At 41.2% G+C, this 6,797-nt stretch overlaps 1 long non-coding RNA gene across 1 annotated transcript; it reads right to left on the minus strand.

Annotated features, from left to right (window-relative positions):
• Window positions 1–791: 791 nt before the first annotated feature.
• On the minus strand, window positions 792–5,851 carry LOC139748164 (uncharacterized). Its single transcript, XR_011712554.1, has 3 exons — window positions 5,627–5,851; window positions 5,298–5,447; window positions 792–3,329 (listed from the first exon to the last, which is right to left on the minus strand). It is a non-coding gene; the product is annotated as an uncharacterized lncRNA (long non-coding RNA).
• Between the last annotated feature and the right edge of the window lie 946 nt (window positions 5,852–6,797).

Consider the following 6,797-nt stretch of genomic DNA (forward strand, 5'->3'; position numbering starts at 1 on the left):
ACCAAGAATGATCTGCTCCAAAATAAACTAATTTATAAGAGTATTACGTGCTTGGAGTAAGACCTGCCTCCTCATAAGTTGAGAGAAGAATCTAACAAGCGATTCGAATGACTTCTATGAGACTTCTGATGGTAGTTTATTACCTTGATTGTGGTAAATAACTTAATCTCTGTGAACATTGGATGTTCCATGGCATAACTAGAAGCTGAGTCTGAAGATCTGGTAAATTACTTACACATTCTTCACATCAAAACATGAAAATGACTCTAAATAATTAGCTAATCGACAGCTACTTTCTTTTTCTGTTTCAGAAAACTTTCTTTGCGAGTCCATCTCCCCGTCTTTCCATTCCTCAAACACACATACACACACACACACACACACACACACACACACACACACACACCTGACTGCATGCACTAAAACTCTCTGTCTACTGACATAACTGGATGAATGTAATGAGCGAGGATGTGGTAAATGTAGCACATCACAGATGTTTAAAACATTGTTTGATAGTGGAAATTGCTCATGAATGGTGACCCACGAGTGTAAAACTCCTTCCCAATACAGTAAAATTACGCAATTATCATTAAGTATTAATATTCAAACTTGTTTACTAGTGATACAGAATACTACCCACCTATTCCCTACATGTAATATGTAGAAACTGATTAAGAGGGACGGGAGTCGGGGGCTGGAAACCCTCCCCTTCTTATACTTCAGTTTCTAAAAGTATATATATATATATATATATATATATATGAAAATCACCAGGTCAAGGATAACATGCATATGAAATATACATTATTTGTTTCATTACAAATCATAAAGTCTAATGAAGTAAAAAAAAAGAATTGACACGATTAACATATTAGTACATCATGAAAATTCAACATGAGATGAATAACAGAAAAAAAAGAAGGAAAGACAACATATATTGACAGCAACAAACAATGGAACCTTAACTATCAATGTATTCGAACGTGACTTTGATAAAACAGAAGCAATGTTTCCTACTCAACATTAAAGTCCAACAATGAACAGTGAAATATATAGTAACGTTAAAGCATGCATCTAGAAAAAGTAGACGGTTCTAGTGTAAGCATAACGAAAGTTATGTAAACACAATAACTATTAATACCTCGCTCTTACCTGTAATAGGTTTCTTCCAGTATTAACGGAGCGACTCCATTGACGACTGATCACTATTGGATAAGCTATTGACTGGCCAGCACAGAGAAGCATGTTGCTGCCCACGTAAGTTGGTCATTGTTATGAGCTTATTTCCAATAGTTGGGAAGAGCGATTTGCTTGTTAGGCAGTTTGCTCGTAATGATCGCCCTGCTTGTTTGAGGTTACGCGTCTCTCGAATTTTGAGAAACATGTCGTCAACAGACCACCGATTACAAACGTATCGGCAAAAGACTACCGATTACAAATCTCTCATCGGTTTCAGTATTCCCAATCTTTACTTTTTTCATCCCTGAGTTAAGGGGGTCTGACCAGCAAAGGTGTAGTTTGGAAAACTTCCTCGTTCAGCGCTTCAACTACGTGGAAGTGATGGATTCCCCACACCACTCACTCGCAGTCTGGCTTTCTATCTTCTGTCGCCTCATATATATATATATATATATATATATATATATATATATATATATATATATATATATATATATTTCAAACTATTCGCCATTTCCCGCGTTAGCAAGGTAGCGTTAAGAACAGAGGACTGGGCCTCTGAGGGAATATCCTCACCTGGCCCCCTTCTCTGTTCCTTCTTTTGGAAAAATAAAAAAAAGAAACGAGAGGGGAGGATTTCCAGCCCCTCGCATATATATATATATATATATATATATATAGAGAGAGAGAGAGAGAGAGAGAGAGAGAGAGAGAGAGAGAGAGAGAGAGAGAGAGAGAGAGAGAGAGAGCATGAATCCATAAGTCATAGAGACAGAATCATCACCCAAATCCAATTTTTCTCAATACATTTATGATGTACATTTATCTTATAACAAATGTGCTCTAAGTACTTCCAGGTAGGTCTTTTAAGCATGGTTTATCCTATCTTACATTATGGATTTACTCATGCAATTTTGTTTTAGATATCATTATGATAATCACCCTTGCTTGAAGTATCATAAGATTATATAAACAAAAGTTAGGGCTACCTCCCAATTCACATTTTCTATAAGAATCTCTTCTGTGCAAAAGGCATCACAGGAAATAGGAAATGACTGCATCCAGGAATATTACCACCGTGTAGAGCGAGTACCACTTCCAGTACGAGTGAGGGGGTCTGGTTGGTGCATAGCTCCACCAGCGGTACGTATGGGGGTTTGAAGCGTCGATGCAATGATGGGACACAAGGAGTAAATTCAAGGGTGTCATTCACCATCAGTTCCCTCACCCTCCTTGGCATATGACTCAGTCACCACATGGTAGTATGGGATGCGTCACTTGACATTTGAGAAGGAAGTTTTTCATATAAGACTAACAGCTAAATCACATGGTTTGTAAGAGCTTTCACTGCAGTATTGTTGGTGGAGGTAGGACGCTCCCAAGCGGTCCCTACACAGACGTGTAACTCACTGAGATCTAGTAGGTGCTTAGGCATAAACTACCGGGTGAAATTGGTACTTAAAGGTAATATGGATTGTCATAGATGCTTCGAAAAGATATTCTTAAATTCCCGTCTCAGAGAAAGAGATACATAGACCTTCAAGAATAGTCTTAGCCCACAGTATCGATTGCTGAACATGTTAATGGCCCGCAGCGTGGTAAAATGATAGGTCGTGAAGTATTAGCTGAGCAATAGTAAAAGCAGTGGTCATAAATACATGTCCCTTTTTATGGGGTGAAATTCATATGCACTGGTGGGATTCCGTTGTGCACGAACTTGTGGCGCAGTGAGTGACAATGAAGGACTAAAGATAGCATACCAGGCCCTCCGGACGTGCAATGAACCCTCTTGATTAGTCTTATCTCTGTAGCTGCGTGCGTTGTGATAAACTGGATGATACAGTACGAGCGTACATAACAACACCCATTACAAAACATTCTTTTTCAGTCTCCTTCTTCCTTCTCTTTTTTCCTCTCTCTATTTTCCAACGTGTCTGCTTAAGATACAGACACTGACTGCTTTACCAATGTGACGGTCCAGCAGTTTACAGCAATCTTCGAGACTGTTGCCTCTGGTCGACACAGACAGGAGTGGGGGCGTCTGGTGGCCTACATGTCCAGGGAAGAAACCCGCTTGCTCCTCCATGCGGTGAAAGAGGGAAGCCCCGGACATAATACATCAGAAGCAACAGCAGCAGCAGAAGCAGAGTCTGGAAGAGGAGCTGCAGCTGTAACAATGATAAGAAAAGCTAAATGCATCCAGCATTCATCATTTGTAATGGATTATTAGACATACTTGTAATGATAACACTATAAAGTGTCAGTGTTTAACAGTAGCTGTAGAAATACCGGTGACAATAAAATCAGGCTAATTTATTCATATATTTCTTCTCGGTGTAAATAGAAAGTATGACTTGTATAAGCAGCGTTGACGTAGTTAACATAAAACGTTACCACGCAAACATATCAGTTTAGTGAGCAAGTTAATAGGAAAAATTTGCCCTCTCGTAATGATAATAAAGGAACCAGTGTGTTTGTGCTTGCTTGCCGATGACGATATGAAAATACAGTTCATGGTTTGTCTCCTAAGCTAAACTGATAAAAGATAAATGAGACTTTACACTTAAAGAGAATCATTTATATATATATATATATATATATATATATATATATATATATATATATATATATATATATATATATATATATATATATATATATATATATATATATATATATTCGTATGAGTCCACGGGGAAAATGAAACACGAAAAGTTCCCAAGTGCACTTTCGTGTAATAATCACATCATCAGGGGAGACACAAGAGAGAAATATAACAGTCAGTTGATATACATCGAAGAGACGAAGCTAGGACGCCATTTGGTAAACATATATATATATATATATGTGTGTGTGTGTGTGTGAGGTCATTATCATGTTTATCATCTGTGAGCGTCTTCTGTTTTAGATCGTCTTTAGGAAGGATCTCCCAACGGAAAAGAAGGGCATTCTTGTATGAAAGACTGAGAGTATGTGAGATGTGGAAGGAAGGGAAAGATAGAATGTTGGAGGTACAAGACTCTTGCCTTTAATGCACCGTCACTATCATCACCACCACCAAGTCTTCCACACTATTCTCTCCACCAAGACGAACCACCAACACATCGTCAGCACTTACATCACCACCACAAGAACTCCATCAACACAAACACCACCACCACCACAATACCAACCTGCTCTACCAACACCACTACCACACGACTAGCCTGCTCTACTACCACCACTACCACACCACCAACCTGCTCTACCACCACCACCACACGACTAGCCTGCTCTACCACCACCACTACCACACCACCAACCTGCTCTACCACACCACCACCACTACCACACCAACAACCTGCTCTACCACCACCATCACACCACACAACCTGCTCTACCACCACCACCACACCACACAACCTGCTCTACCACCACCTTCATCACTCCCTGACCGCAGTCGACTCAGAAGTAAAGGTTAATCACCAAGAAATTTGCAAAGTCACGCAAACTGTACATCAAGAAGACCATCCTCTCCCACCAGCACCCTGCTGACCCTAGGCTCACTGTACATCAAGAAGACCATCCTCTCCCACCAGCACCCTGCTGACCCTAGGGCCTACTGTACATCAGGAAGACCATCCTCTCCCACCAGCACCCTGCTGACCCTAGGGCCTACTGTACATCAGGAAGACCATCCTCTCCCACCAGCACCCTGCTGACCCTAGGGCCTACTGTACATCAGGAAGACCATCCTCTCCCACCAGCACCCTGCTGACCCTAGGCCCACTGTACATCAAGAAGACCATCCTCTCCCACCAGCACCCTGCTGACCCTAGGGCCTACTGTACATCAGGAAGACCATCCTCTCCCACCAGCACCCTGCTGACCCTAGGGCCCACTGTACATCAAGAAGACCATCCTCTCCCACCAGCACCCTGCTGACCCTAGGGCCTACTGTACATCAAGAAGACCATCCTCTCCCACCAGCACCCTGGGCCACCTGTACATGCTCGTCACCCACTGGTGATAAGACTCAAGTAGCCACTCCTGCAGACGATATCTCAACAATCTTGTGCTAGAGTTCCAACCTTCCCTCGTACAGTACATAAATGGAGCACGGATTTTGTAGCTAGTACCTTTCTGGTTGGGTAATTCCTTCGGCGATTGGAGCACGTCGGTTTTGTGTGAGGTGGAGGAGTCTTTCTCTTCGTGGTAGTCGGGCAGCGTTCAGAAAGTAAGATACAATATTGATATCAGAGACGTCGAACCCCGGGCAGATGATCACCCTGTTGTCAGAAACTCGAAAAGTAATTGATGAAACCAATTCATCCTTCCCAATCTAAATGGATAACTATGCCTCTACATCAAAGCATTTGCGTTTATTCTTACCTTTCATGGAATAAATCATTCAGTATTTAGCAATATCCAGCAAAACATTCAAATAGCAGATCATAGGATTAATTACCTGCAGAGCATGCTAGCTCCTGTGCACTGTGTGGGACTCGAATCTCTTACAGTTACATTAACACACATGAGCGGCCTCCGGAAACGCAGCGATATAACTCAGAAAGACAATTTTTATCCTTGCTTGATGTACCTTCCCTGAGAGATGATAACAGTCCCAAGAGCAGTATCACAAATTACTTGAACAAATTGATATCACAAGTAACGTACCAAGATAATGCCCTTGTGATCCTTCCCTAGCCAAAGCGACACTGTTTTCATATTCCCTTGATTTCATATCTCAGATACCTTATCATAGATAACGTATGATAACCATTAATCTTGACACTTAATGATGTTTTTCCTTTATCAAGATAACACCATGATAACAGCCCCGGTAGACAAGTTCTGGTCCTGGAGTACAAGGCTCACCAAAACGTAGATGACCTATTCCCCAAATTAGTCAATTACCTGGCACCTCGTTTGACCATCAACACAATATACCACTAATATCACCTTTCTCTATCACGGCAACCTGACTTATCCGTCATCCCTAACTATTGTCATTAGCATGTCTTCATCATCATTAGCAACCCTCCTCGTCATCATTCACAGCCACCACACACACACACACACACACACACACCATCATCATGAACTGTATCACTTGCTGCTCATCAACCTCGCGTCAATATTATCATCCCTATGGACAGACATCAACCAGCTACCACTATCCTCACCTTTACACTATTATCTATGTAGCACACTAAGTCAACCACCAACCACCACCACAAACATTACAACCAGCTACCACTATCTTCGCCTTTACAGTGTCATCTATGTAGCACACTAAGTCAACCACCAACCACCACCACAAACATTACAACCAGCTACCACTATCCTTCACCTTTACAGTGTCATCTATGTAAAACATTAAAACTACCACCATCAACCACCACAAGTCCTAGATTTAATCACAACTGTCGTCTTGTGGACATTATCTTCATTATGGCGTTAATCTGAGATTCCCTCATCATCCATACATGAAAACCACCATAACCAAATCTAACCCAGACTCGAAAAGACGACTGGAAACTTAGCTACCATCTTCTAGAATTACCAAACTTGAAGCACTTATAATGAAAATCATATTGATTCAAAACTACTAGGCCTAAAAATGATCCTAACTGCTT

This window comes from Panulirus ornatus, chromosome 73, assembly GCF_036320965.1.
Source record: "Panulirus ornatus isolate Po-2019 chromosome 73, ASM3632096v1, whole genome shotgun sequence".
Classification (NCBI taxonomy): domain Eukaryota; kingdom Metazoa; phylum Arthropoda; class Malacostraca; order Decapoda; family Palinuridae; genus Panulirus; species Panulirus ornatus.